Consider the following 13296-nt stretch of genomic DNA (forward strand, 5'->3'; position numbering starts at 1 on the left):
CAACATGAGGAGCTCTGCCCACCAAGGTCACCAGCACTCACTCAGAACAGATGCCCACATAGAGGCCAGCTCTGCAGTGATGCCCACATACTCTAGATGCTACGCTATGCCCACATAGAGGCCAGCTCTGCAGTGATGCCCACATACTCTAGACGCTACGCTATGCCCCCATAGAGGCCAGCTCTGCAATGATGCCCACATACTGTAGACGCTACGCTATGCCCACATACTCTAGACGCTACGCTATGCCCACATAGAGGCCAGCTCTGCAGTGATGCCTACATAGAAACTCACTCTGTAACGGATGCCCACTGTGATGCCCACTCCGCAAAGGGTCAGCTCCCAAATGGTGGGTAGATCTGAGCCCAATGCATCCTGCTGCCAACTACATGCGGGCACAGCGCTACTTCCTCGCCCAGTGCAGTACCCACTGTAGAGCTGCTGGCCAATTCCATCTTTCATCTTCGTCTCTTTTTATTTTCTCTATTCCTCAAAGTCTTATTTAGCATAGTGTCACTGAACCTTATTGCATACATTTGCTTTGTTATATAAAGGGGTGGTGGTGTGTGTGTGTGTGTGGGGGGGGGCTGTTGTTAAGTCTACACTCTGGCCCTTGCTTTAGCTTGAGGGGGATTATGTTGTTTAAATGTTTATTTAAGCAGGTCGGAGACTTAACTAGGATACCTGTGGGGAACAGTGAAGCAGGGAATAGAGAATCTGAACAAATGGTGTGTATGACAGAGTGGGTTTATACTCCTGCAGTGAATAGTATATATGTATAAGAGACAGAGGCGCATCATCAGAGGTGGACATCCTGCTGAAGAAAATAAGAAGACTACGAGCCGATTTCTATATTATCCTGCATGTGCTCATCAAGTTCTCATCACAGTGATCACACGCATGTTTTCACACACACATCACATCTTCTTTAAAGAGTGCTAGTCAATTGCTGTGACAATGTGTGAGAAAATGTACTTTGAATTTACAAAGCCCTGAAGGCCAAATCCAGGTGTTATCACTAATTAACTGATCTACCTGACCGAAGAGTTTTGCTAATTAGTTAGCATAGCTGATTTAGCAAATAGTGCTAAGTGCTGTGATGTAGGCGGCTGATGTCCACCTCTGTGTGTCATTAGTGGCTCTCCCTGACCATCAGCTGTCCCAGGTAGCAGCTGGAGCTACGGTGGCCTCTTTACGACACTCTTAACATTTTATGCGTCGTGACCTTTGTGTGTTGCTGTTGCTGATGAGGATGATGCCTGAGTGGACAGAGGGACCAATCGTGAGCAATCAGAGCCGGCGCCGGGGCGGATCCACTCAAAAATTGATTCCTATTTTTTATTTGTAATATTTTTTTTATCGGTGTCCTTTCTCCGTGGATAAAATGAAAAGCGTAAATAAAAAAGTAACAACCTTGGCTCAGCTTAAATACTCTCCAAGCCCTCTCAAGGACCAAGGTTAGAATAACGTGTTTCTTTTTTTTAGATCACTGTTCCTTCCTTCTCTTTATCCTGCAGCAGCTCCACAGCAGTGGAGGAGGACTAACTGCGCCCGTTGTCTGAGAGCAGATAGCAGACACGTCCAGACTATCTGTGGGCTGAGACACAGTGTGATGGCTTCAGGAATGCAGGTGTAGATTTGTATAATCACATTCTTCTGGCCAGAGGAGGAGGAAGAGGAAGAATAAAGGACGAAAGGGAGCGATGAGCCACAAGGACGAAGGCATGATGTATGCTGCTCTGCTCCTGTGTGTGTGTGTGTGTGATGGCCGGAGATTGGAGCTGTTCTATCAGGCGGATATCTCTCACGACGCTGTGCGCTCCTGTCCTTGGTCTCCGCGCCTCCTCCTCCTCCTCCTCCGCCTCCGCCTCCTCCTCTTATGCTGTTGGAATTTGTTCCCTTGAAGAATGTGCTGCTGGCCACTCCTGACAGAGCTCGAGGTGCGGAGCGGAGCAGAGCGCTGAGAAACACAGCTCACCTCGGCTGGCCTCGGCTGTGATTACGAGAGTGGGGCGACGTGAAGCTGTGCGGTGACACGATGTGAAGCCTCTCAGTCCTGTTTTACAACAGAGCGGCCCACACACACACTCAGGAGCCCAGCTCTCCTCTCCTCTCCTCACCTCCCTTTTGATTTTCATTTGCCAGAGACGTCCGTGTGCCTATTACTCAAAACAGCCCAAATGTGTGTGTGTGTGTGTGTGTGTGTGTGTGTGTGTGTGTGTGTGTGTGTGTGTGTGTGTGTGTGAGGGAGGCCTGTGTATCAGGCTGCAGAGGAAGGCTTTTTAGAGCACTCTAATAGTGCCAGAGAAAGCATTTACTGGCCTGTTCTTAGCAAGGCTCTACATAAAACATCTCTATTGAGCTTTCTGCTGAAGTATTTCCTTAAAGGATGGAGGCATTGTCCTCTAAAGGCCTGAAATGGAATGCTTTTGTGGTAATACATTCTGTAAATGTATCAGAAGACATTGGGAGGTGCAGAAGCATTACTCAGAAATTCACTTCCAAACTCCAACTGAGGTTCCCTAGACAGGTTAATACAAACTGACATTGCAAATCTCCAGTCCATTATGCATTATTTATTATTTCCGTCAGTTGAAATAGCTTTAAATGTTGCATGAAGGTGGCCAAGGCTTAGTGTTGGCCTTAGAAATGCCGATAGTCGCTGCTCAAAGAGATTTGAAGATAAACATGCATTTGGTCCTATGAAAAGAAGAAGAACATATGCTAATGTGTGAGGTGTTTTCAGGTGTACCGTGTGCCAAGGTGTGAGGTGTTTTCAGGTGTACCTGTACAGGAGAACATACTGTATGCTAATGTGTGAGGTGTTTTCAGGTGTACCTGTACAGGAGAGCGTATGCCAATGTGTGAGGTGTTTTCAGGTGTACCGTGTGCCAAGGTGTGAGGTGTTTTCAGGTGTACCTGTACAGACACAGCCACTGAGAGCAGAGTGGAAGCTCATCCTGTCTTCTGATCATGTCAAGTGAAAGACAATTACATGTTGTTATGCACAACACAAGCTGTCAGCAAGACAGAACCTCCAAACCTGTGTAGCGAGGGGAAACATGCCAATGCACTTGAAATGGAAATCAGAAGCATTTTATGATAATAGATCTGAACAACATCCCAATGCAGGAGGAGTGTGTGAAGGAAGCCTGGCACCTACACTGTGACCGACTCTGGCACGATCTCTCTGGGAGGATGAAAACACACACACACACACAGACACACAGACACACACACAGACACAGACACACACACACACACACACACACACAGACACACACACAGACACACACACAGACACACACACACACACACACACACACACACACACACACACACACACACACACACACACACACACACACCACTGCTTCAGGAGCCCTGGACTGAATGAGCGGTTCCCAGGGCCAGCAGCCCCTCGGCTGGGAGCGGAGAGGGGTGGTTTGGTGTGTGTGTGTGTGTGTGTGTGTGTGTGTGTGTGTGTGTGTGTGTGTGTGTGTGTGTGTGTGTGTGTGTGTGTCTGTGTGTGTGTGTGTGTGTGTGGGTGTGTGTGTGTGTGTGTGTGTGTGTGTGTGTGAGGGGGGTGGGTTGGTGTTTGTGTGTGTGTGTGTGTGTGTGTGTGTGTATGTGTGTGTGTGTGTGTGTGTGTGTGTGTGTGAGGGGGGTGGTTTGGTGTGTGTATGTGTATGTGTGTGTGTGTGTGAGGGGTGTGTGTGTGTGTGTGTGTGTGTGTGTGTGTGTGTGTGTGTGTGTGTGTGTGTGTGAGGGGTGTGTGTGTGTGTGTGTGTGTGTATGTGTGTGTGTGTGTGTGTGTGTAGGGGGTTAGAGAGTCTTTTTCTTCTCCTCCTCCTGCTGCTGCCAGCTTCCCCAGGGTGGGCACGATGCCAGGGGTGCCCAGAGAGGGGCAACAAACCTCCCATTCTCCACCAGGTGGCCCATTCAGACGCACAGAACGGCTCCTACAAATCATTTGGCTCTTTCAAGGGTCATTACCCTGATTTGTATGTCTCTGAATTGCCCTCAAAGCTTGCTTTAACTTGGCTAATTTAAAAGGCTGTCAAGGTTGCCTTTGATGTGTGCAACCGAGATAAATGGTTCGAATCATTTGTAGCTTCTGCAGAAAGGACGCCTCTGGATGCTCCTGTACGCACGACTGTTTAAGAGTATTCCATATTCATTACGTCCACTGATGGAGCAGATGACTCAGGGATGCTGCTCATCACTGGGCAACACACGCACCACTACTGTGCAATGCTCAACATTCACTTTTTCAAGTTTTTAAATGACTGCCTTTTTTTCTCTCTCTCTGTACCTTCTGCGGATAGTTAAGAAAGTTTACTGTTCACAAGTTTAAAAGTCACAGGAAAATAAGCACAATTAACGGCAGCACCAGCTGCTGGCATTCTCACGCGTGGCTATATGAGCGCAGCACTATGAGAGTGAGGTGGAGAAGGTGATTGTGGTGCTGGTATGAGCGCAGCACTTTGAGAGTGAGGTGGAGAAGGCTATGAGCGCAGCACTTTGAGAGTGAGGTGGAGAAGGCTATGAGTGCAGCACTATGTGAGTGAGGTGGAGAAGGCTATGAGCGCAGCACTATGAGAGTGAGGTGGAGAAGGCTATGAGTGCAGCACTATGAGAGTGAGGTGGAGAAGGCTATGAGTGCAGCACTATGAGAGTGAGGTGGAGAAGGCTATGAGTGCAGCACTATGAGAGTGAGGTGGAGAAGGCTATGAGTGCAGCACTATGAGAGTGAGGTGGAGAAGGCTATGAGTGCAGCACTATGAGAGTGAGGTGGAGAAGGCTATGAGAGTGAGGTGGAGAAGGCTATGAGCGCAGCACTATGAGAGTGAGGTGGAGAAGGCTATGAGCGCAGCACTATGAGAGTGAGGTGGAGAAGGCTATGAGTGCAGCACTATGAGAGTGAGGTGGAGAAGGCTATGAGTGCAGCACTATGAGAGTGAGGTGGAGAAGGCTATGAGTGCAGCACTATGAGAGTGAGGTGGAGAAGGCTATGAGTGCAGCACTATGAGAGTGAGGTGGAGAAGGCTATGAGCGCAGCACTATGAGAGTGAGGTGGAGAAGGTGATGGTGGTGCTGGTATGAGTGCAGCACTATGAGAGTGAGGTGGAGAAGGTGATGGTGCTGTGGCGGGCGGTGCTGTCCTCAATAGCCGGCTGCTAGCGCTGAGCGCGGTGTTTTTGGGGAGCAAACAAGGGAATAGATTACTCTCCTTGTTCCTCGTCACACTGATGTACTGGCCCTTAATTGGTGCTGGACCGTCAGTGTCGGGCGGACAGGAGGAGTTCGACCCGCGCCGGGCCCCGCAAGGTCAGGGTGCCCTCGTGCCACACAGGCCCGCGAGGCCCATACATCATCACGGACAGATTGGAAATTAATGTAACGGAGATCCAGAATGCCAGCGCGCGCACACACACACACACACACACACACACACATACACTCTCTCTCTCTCTCACACACACAGACACAGGCAAGTATGCACGCCTGTGTCATAATCTTGTCAGTCCAGCAGCCGAGGCCTTCAGATATAAGCAGTAAACGGCTCCCTGACTGATATAAACAGTAAACAGCTCCCTGATTGATTGTTTAATTGTCTTCAAGTACTCTTTCAGGAGAGCTTTAATGCTATTGATTTTGGCTTTGTTATTTTTGTTTTCTAATCAACATGTACAATAATGATCATGCGGATTGTTAACAACAGTAGCAGTGCAAATACTGTACACCTTGTCTCTTGAACCCTCACAGGGTGGAGGACATCTCTTGACAACATGGGCTGACAGGGTTGAGTATTCTCTTGACAACATGGGCTGACAGGGTTGAGTATTCTCTTGACAACACATGGGCTGACAGGGTTGAGTATTCTCTTGACAATATGGGCTGACAGGGTTGAGTATTCTCTTGACAACACATAGGCTGACTGGGTGGAGTACCTCTCTTGACAACACATGGGTGAAACATCTCTTATTTCTGCCGTGGATTTAGCGAGCGCTTGTAATTAAAGCGATGTTCCCCTGTGATGAGGTAGTTAGCCGTCGTACAAGAACTAATTAGGAGGCCTGCCCTTGTGGCTGACCCCCCCAGCCTATGAGCACTCCCCCGGCATACTAAAGCTGGGCTCCTCATCCTCGTCTGGAGTGAGAGGGGTCATTAGATTTCATTATGCTATCAAGTCCACTTCTTTGGTTGCTGAAATATGGCCGGCTAGTTTTAACTGTTGAGATATATTCAATATATTACACTTAAGCATTGTGTTTTAATTATGTGTTAAATCAGTCTGACCTTCACTGTTACTTTTCTCAGAAAATGTATAGATGAAAATGTATAGTGAGGGTGAGATGACATGGTCAATATTCAGTGTACTTCCATGACAGAAAGAAACAAAGCAGTAATCACTTGTAATGCAGACACACTGTACTGACGTAACACATCTCTCTCTCTCTCTCTCTCTCACTCTCTCTCTCTCTCTCTCTCTCTCTCTCTCTCTTCCTCAGGATGGAAGCGTTTGAGGCACCAAAGCTCTGTTTACCTTTCCTTGGCCCTCCTGTTGTGATCACAATCAAATTTGACCGATTCATAATTCTTTCTCTCAAAAAATGAAGCTAAAAATTACTAAAATGAGGCTCCATGACTTTGTTATCAGGGCATCTGAAGACACACAACTCATTTTGATCATTTTTATAACAATTTGGGTGTTTTATTTAAGTTTAGAACACCTACAGTATTATATGTGTATTCCTGGTAAAAGAAAAAGACTGAGCATTAGAAATGAATGGGTGAGAAAATGGCCCTTACTCCCTCTCTTTCCATGCCAGCCCCCAATGGAACTTTTCCAAAACTTTCCAGGGTAAACATGGTGGAAGAACTTGAAGCATCAAATTTCAACATCATTCCTACCACCGGATCCAGACATGTGCATGCTGTTTTCCAATATCATTCCTAACTAGGACCGGATCCAGACATGTGCATGCTCTTTTCCAACATCATTCCTGATTGCCACCGGGTCCTGACATGTCCGTGCTCTTTTTCCCGTATCATTCCTAATTGCCACAGGTTGGGCGGCGAGGCGAAGGCCACTTCAGGCGTAATTCGCTTGTCACCAGGACGCAGTAATTGGAGCCATGGGGGAGGAGCGCCGGCTATTTCTGTGTAAGAGAATTGGAGAATCTCTCTTCTACGCTCTTTCCTCTCTCTCTCTCTCTCTCTCTCTCTCTCTCTCTCTCTCTCTCTCTCTCTCTCTCTTCTACGCTATTTCTGTGGAAGAGAGTCGGAGAATCTCTCTTCTACGCTCTTTCCTCTCTCTCTCTCTCTCTCTTCTACGCTCTTTCCTCTCTCTCTCTCTCTCTCTCTCTCTCTCTTCTATGCTCTTTCCTCTCTCTCTCTCTCTCTCTTCTACGCTCTTTCTGTGGAAGAGAGTCGGAGAATCTCTCTTCTACGCTCTTTCCTCTCTCTCTTCTACCCTCTCTCTCTTTATCTCTCTCTGTCTCTCTTCCTCTCTCTCCCTCTCTCTCTTCATCTCTCTCTTTCATTCTCTCTCTCCCTCTCTCCTCCTCTTCTCCTTGTGTGAGTTGGGAGCAGTGTGAGTGGAGGAGGAGGAAGAGGAGGATGAAGGAGAGGGTGAGGGAGGAGGAGGAGGAGGAGGAGGATGAAGGAGAGGGGAGGGAGGAGGGCTCTGTCTCCTGCTCCTGCTCAGCTCCAGTGGCTGTAACCTTGATGACATCCTTCATTACACGCTGCTGTCTGACGGCCTGACAGAGCCTCTCACAGCCAGACGGAGGAGAGGGTGGAGGAGAGGTAGAGAGGTAAAGAGAAGAGAGGAGAGGGGTGGGGTGGAGAGGGGAGGGGTGGGGTGGAGAGGTAAAGAGAAGAGAGGAGAGGAGAGGGTGGAGAGGTAAAGAGAGGAGAGGAGAGGGGATGGAGGAGAGGGAAAGAGAGGAGGAGAGGGGAAGAGAGGAGGAGAGGGGAGCCCTTCAGTATTTTTACCTCATCTTGTCCAGCAGGAAAGAGTGAGGAGAGGCATGGTGAGAATGGGGGAGAAGGAGGAGGGAGTGAGAGAGGGGGAGGAAGAGGAGGGGTGAGAGAGGAGGAGGAGGATGGAGGGGTGAGAGAGGAGGAGGAAGAGGAGGGGTGAGAGAGGAGGAGGAGGATGGAGAGGAGGTGAGGAGGCGGGTTTTGGACCGGAGACTGCTCCCATCGGCACTCAGGAGCTGTCCTTGTGAAGGAGCTTTGACAGCAGGTGGCCTGGACCCAAAAGCAGCGGCAGGCCGGCCCCTAACCTGCTGGCCACTCTACATGGGGTAATTGTCCTCTCCGGCCCCTAACCTGCTGGCCACTCTACATGGGGTAATTGTCCTCTCCGTCTCCCCCACCTCAGGCCCGACCCCAGAGGCAAGCGCTCCGGGCCGGCCAGCACAGCTGACCAGGGGAACAGCTGGACACTCATCCATAATAAGCCACCACAGAGAAAACAAGAAACATGGGAACATTACGGCCCACAGAAATACATGCAGGCTCCTGGGGGGCTCATTTCAACAGCAGTACATATACATATATGCATATACAGTATATATATATATATATATATGAGGAGTTCAAATGCAAAAGAAGCCTCTAAACGCTGCCTCCATCAAAAATTAGATAATGATGGTGAGTGAATGCACATAGCATGTTAACCAACTAATTCCACTTTAAAAATACCACTTTCTTCCTGGCAAAAGAAAAGAATATACATATATATATATATATATATATATATATATATATATATATATATATATATATATATAATACAATATAACACTAAGAAAGTTTTGCATATTTTTTTTTATTTGCGAGACTTTTATATCTGACTTATCATAAAAAGTTGTCAAAGCATTTTATCTGTGTTGACAACTCTTTCTAGTCCGTTATCCTTTTGAGGCGTAGGGTTTTAATTGATTGCCTTGATTGGGTGGAGCTGGAGACAGATTTCTGACACCAATGCAACTGGGACTCGGATATGATGTGTGTGTCTCGTCAGTAGAAGACAGCGGAAGACCACAAATCCAAACTGATAAGTGTTCCGCGAGCTGAGAAAGTTAGCGAGTGAGCGTGATGTAGTCTGGCACCCAGAGGTGTTCCTGGCGCCCTGATAGAGATTGACGTTTCCTTGCGATGACTCGGAGCGCATTGGCAGTCAGCTGGAGCTTCCTACTTCTCCACTCTTTGTCTTTGCTCAAGACTTTCATGCCGGCCTCTCGGGTGACGCGCCCGCACTCACAGAGGCGTGCAGCTGCTGAGAATCTGATCAAAACAGGAAGTCAAATACTGAGACAAAAAGAGAGGGAGGACGAGGGTGAGAGGAGAAACAAGAGAGGAGAGAAGAAAGGATATACTCTTAAGACAGAAAGAGAGAGAGAGAGAGAGAAAGAGAGAGAGAGAGACTGGAATGTAGAAAGAGCAGTTTTTCCTGAGCTCCTTGCGCTTATGAAGAATTGAAAGTGAGTAGTAAACTCCGTTATCTGTCTGTGGCTCTGACAGAAATGTCATGACACGTCTCTATGATGGATGAGCTTCCTTTGAAGTCCCGGGGAAGTGATATGTGTGAACTGGTCCCTCTGTGTGGAAATGTTTGGGTCTCCAAATCACCGCCGAAAGTTTAAATAGCGTAGCACTAGCATCGCTAAACAGTGTCACACTGTGCCGGTGGCGTTTAACAACCTTCTTCATACTCCACTAGTCTCCCGTAAAGTGCATTGTTCTTATTTCTTTATGATGAAGCAATATATCCATAACGCGGTGTCAGGTGTACCTCACACCTGCCCAACGACGTGGCCCTAATAGAATGATATTTCATTAATTTCCACCATCAGCTGGGAGTGTCATCATGCGCGCTGAGTGTGGGGGCACGCGGGGTTAATTGGGTACTCGGCTCCAGAGATGCTCCCTGAAGCCCCAGAGAGCCGTATCCCAAATAAAGCACTCGCTCCTGAGCAGGAAACTAGTTCACTGACCCTCGGTGGCACCAGGCGCTCGCTTCCTGTCCTCTCTCCGTGATAGCGCTGACCCGACCAGCCCAGCCCCGCCGCACAGAACGCACCCGGCGCCGCTTTAACGGGCCGCTTTAACGGGCCTTATGTCCGCGGCTGAGCATGGAACACGGATCAGAGAGAGGAACCGGGAGGGTGTGCACCTACACCTGCGCATGGAACACTCATCAGAGAGGAGAACCGTGTGTGTGTGTGTGTGTGTGTGTGTGTGTGTGTGTGCACTCGGTGGCCCACGGGAGGCTATCATCCACAGCCCACATTCCACACAGCACTAAAGACATGCCTGTGTGTGTGGGGGAGTGTGGCTGTGTGGGTGTGAGAGGTGGGGGGGGGGTGCTTTTGATCATGTGTGTGTGTGTGTGTGTGTGTGTGTGTACTTGGTTGTGTGTGTGTGTGTGTGTCTGCACGTGTATGTGTCCCCTGACAGAGACAGATGGGTTGGGAGCCACCAGACTTTCCAGAGGAAGCAGTTTATAGAAGTCTGTCAGAGGGGAATAGTGCGGCTCGCTGGAACGCACGACTCAAATCCATGCCATCAATCTCGCCGATGCCAGCCTGATCAGACAAGAACGCAGGCAGGTTGGGGCGCTTTCGCACGGAATCTGATATTAAAACGGCACGCCCCCACCTCGCTTCTATTTCTGGTTACAGCATTTGGCAAAGGGCATGTTGTTAGCACACCATGAACCATGTTCTGTGTGTGTGTGTGTGTGTGTGTGTGTGTGTGTGTGTGTTTTCCAGCAGTCAAGCAGGAGAAGGTTACATTACGGCCATCAATATGTAAATATGTTCCATCCTGTCAATCACGGCGCTGAATTAGGGCAGCAAATATTTTTCAGCTCCCTCCAGGCACTTCAGGGAGGATCTGGACCAGACTCCAGGGAGGACGACAGGCGTTGCATCAGCCCGTCTGTCTGTCTGTCTCTCTCTATCTCTCTCTCTCTCTCTCTCTCTCCTCCCATCCCTCAGTACACTGCTGATTGCTAATTGCGCTACAATTATCCTAAAATATTTGATTGCATTGAAGGTGATGCGCTAAACAACTAGACTATAGTGTTCATACTAAACCTGGCAAGTGGCTTCTGTAAAGAGCAAAGTAGCCTAAATCCAGTAATCTTCTTTCAAATGGATAATATCCAGTTCACAGCACTTTATGCGTTGAGTTATTTGATAACATGAGAGTATTAATTTAAAGTGATGTGCATTGGCTAATTGTGCATGTGTTTGTCCTGTTCCAAATGAGTAGAGTCAGCCCAGGGACGGACTAGTGCACTTATTCTAATCACTCATACTCACTCTACAGTAGAGTAGACAAAAGAGCTGCATTTCTCCTCCTCACAAAACACACCTCACCATGAATAAACACAGGCAATCAGAGAAAGAATGAAAGACAGAAAGGTGGAAAGAAAGAAAGAGAGAAAGAAAGAGAGGCAGGAAACCCATCTGAGCTCCAACAGCTGCACACGTAGGAGTGGAACAGCAAGCGATTACTTCTCGGCAGGTTGATTTATGAAGTGACATTTTTGGGCTCTTTGTCAGGCTGAGATTTCACAGGTGTTAATGAATGCGTTTGAGCAACACACAGGGCACAGCCCCTTCCTCGGGGAGGCGTTAGAGCAACACTTCCCAGAATGAGCCAGTCGGTGCCAATTGTAGCGCGGACACAATCACCTTGGTCCCTCCACTACACTGATCAGAACATTCACCATTCTCACCAGCGTCCTGAGATACACAGGAGAACATCACAGAGTGTGTGCGCTCTTCACATGTGTGCGCTCTCAGGGCTGTGGGGAAATGATTCAACTTCACTGACACTGGCTAAGCTGTCTTCACACCAACTCAATGAAACATTACTTATTAAACAATCTTTTTTTTCTTAATCAAATACTCTATTAAAATATATATTTATACTATATAAATACTAGTTTTATGGCCCAGTTGGGTAGAGTTAGTGTTAGTGCAATCATCTAATGCTCATAAATAGCACTTATGAATTATGTCTCTTTCCTTTTCTTTTGTTTATGAACGTTACGGTAACACTTTACTTGACGGGTTCATTCATAACACATTCATAACAGCTGTCATGAACTGCATATGAAGCATTCATGACTGATTCATGAAACATGACTCAACATTCATACCAACACTTTCATGAATGTGGAAGACAAAACGACAAAAACTTGTCAAAATAAAAGTCCAACAATCTAATCCATATACAGGTTAGGCTATTATGAATCGTCTCCAGCGTTTGTAAATATCTCATGAATATTTTATGAAGTCTACTTCAAATGTCACTTTACTATACGAGTTGTGAAGTATTCATCATACTGGGAAGTGAACTAGTATACTGACTATCTCTGGACCTCTGAATGGTTGGACATTCCTGTTTTATGTATCTATTTAGTCATTGGTGTAGACAATTATGCATTCTTCAGAGGTTACTATGATATAAAAAACAAACAGACTAACAAAAAATGCAATTCTCCTGGACACTGGACTTCCCCTTTGACTAAGATGTGACATGATCAGGTTGGCTAAAATTAAAAAGACAGCAATGCTGCTTTGCGATTGTTAGACTTTTATTTTGACAAGTTTTTGACGTTTTGTCTTCCACATTCATGAAAGGGTTGGTATGAATGTTGAGTCATGTTTCATAAATCAGTCAAGAATGTTTCATGTGCAGTTCATGACAGCTGTTATGAATGTGTTATGAACGAACCCGTCCAGTAAAGTGTTACCACATGTATGTCTCTTTCCTTTTCTTGCGTATGAAAGTTAGCGTGTAGGCTACATACAGTAGCTCCATCATCTCAGCATTTGCATCTGAGAGGACGTCCCACAATCTCTGTGTAGCACTAACAAGCAGCACTCAGGCCTAATTGACACCTGACTCTCGGCTCTCACAGCAGAGTCTCTATCCACCAGAAGCACAATTTCCGACAGTCGCCCTGAAACTGAGAGAAGATGACTCAGATGACCTGCTCTGACTCAGCATATTGCTATACTCATCCAGTGCGTCTCCAAATAAAGCCGAGAGAAGACGCCAGGCGGAGAGGAGCATATGCCGCTGCGCTCGGCGCGGAACCCAGCCCACGGAGCGGTCGATAATGAAGACGGGAACGGAGAGTTTTGGGATCGTCTGCACACGGCTGGTGGCTCTGCTGAATATTTAAAACTTTGAGGAGGATCTGGCGCAGGGACAAATCTCCCCTCTCATGCCTCGCACAGCCTGGCAAGATTAGGCCCC

The sequence above is a fragment of the Sardina pilchardus genome, chromosome 14 (genome assembly GCF_963854185.1).
Source record: "Sardina pilchardus chromosome 14, fSarPil1.1, whole genome shotgun sequence".
Taxonomy (NCBI): Eukaryota; Metazoa; Chordata; class Actinopteri; order Clupeiformes; family Clupeidae; genus Sardina; species Sardina pilchardus.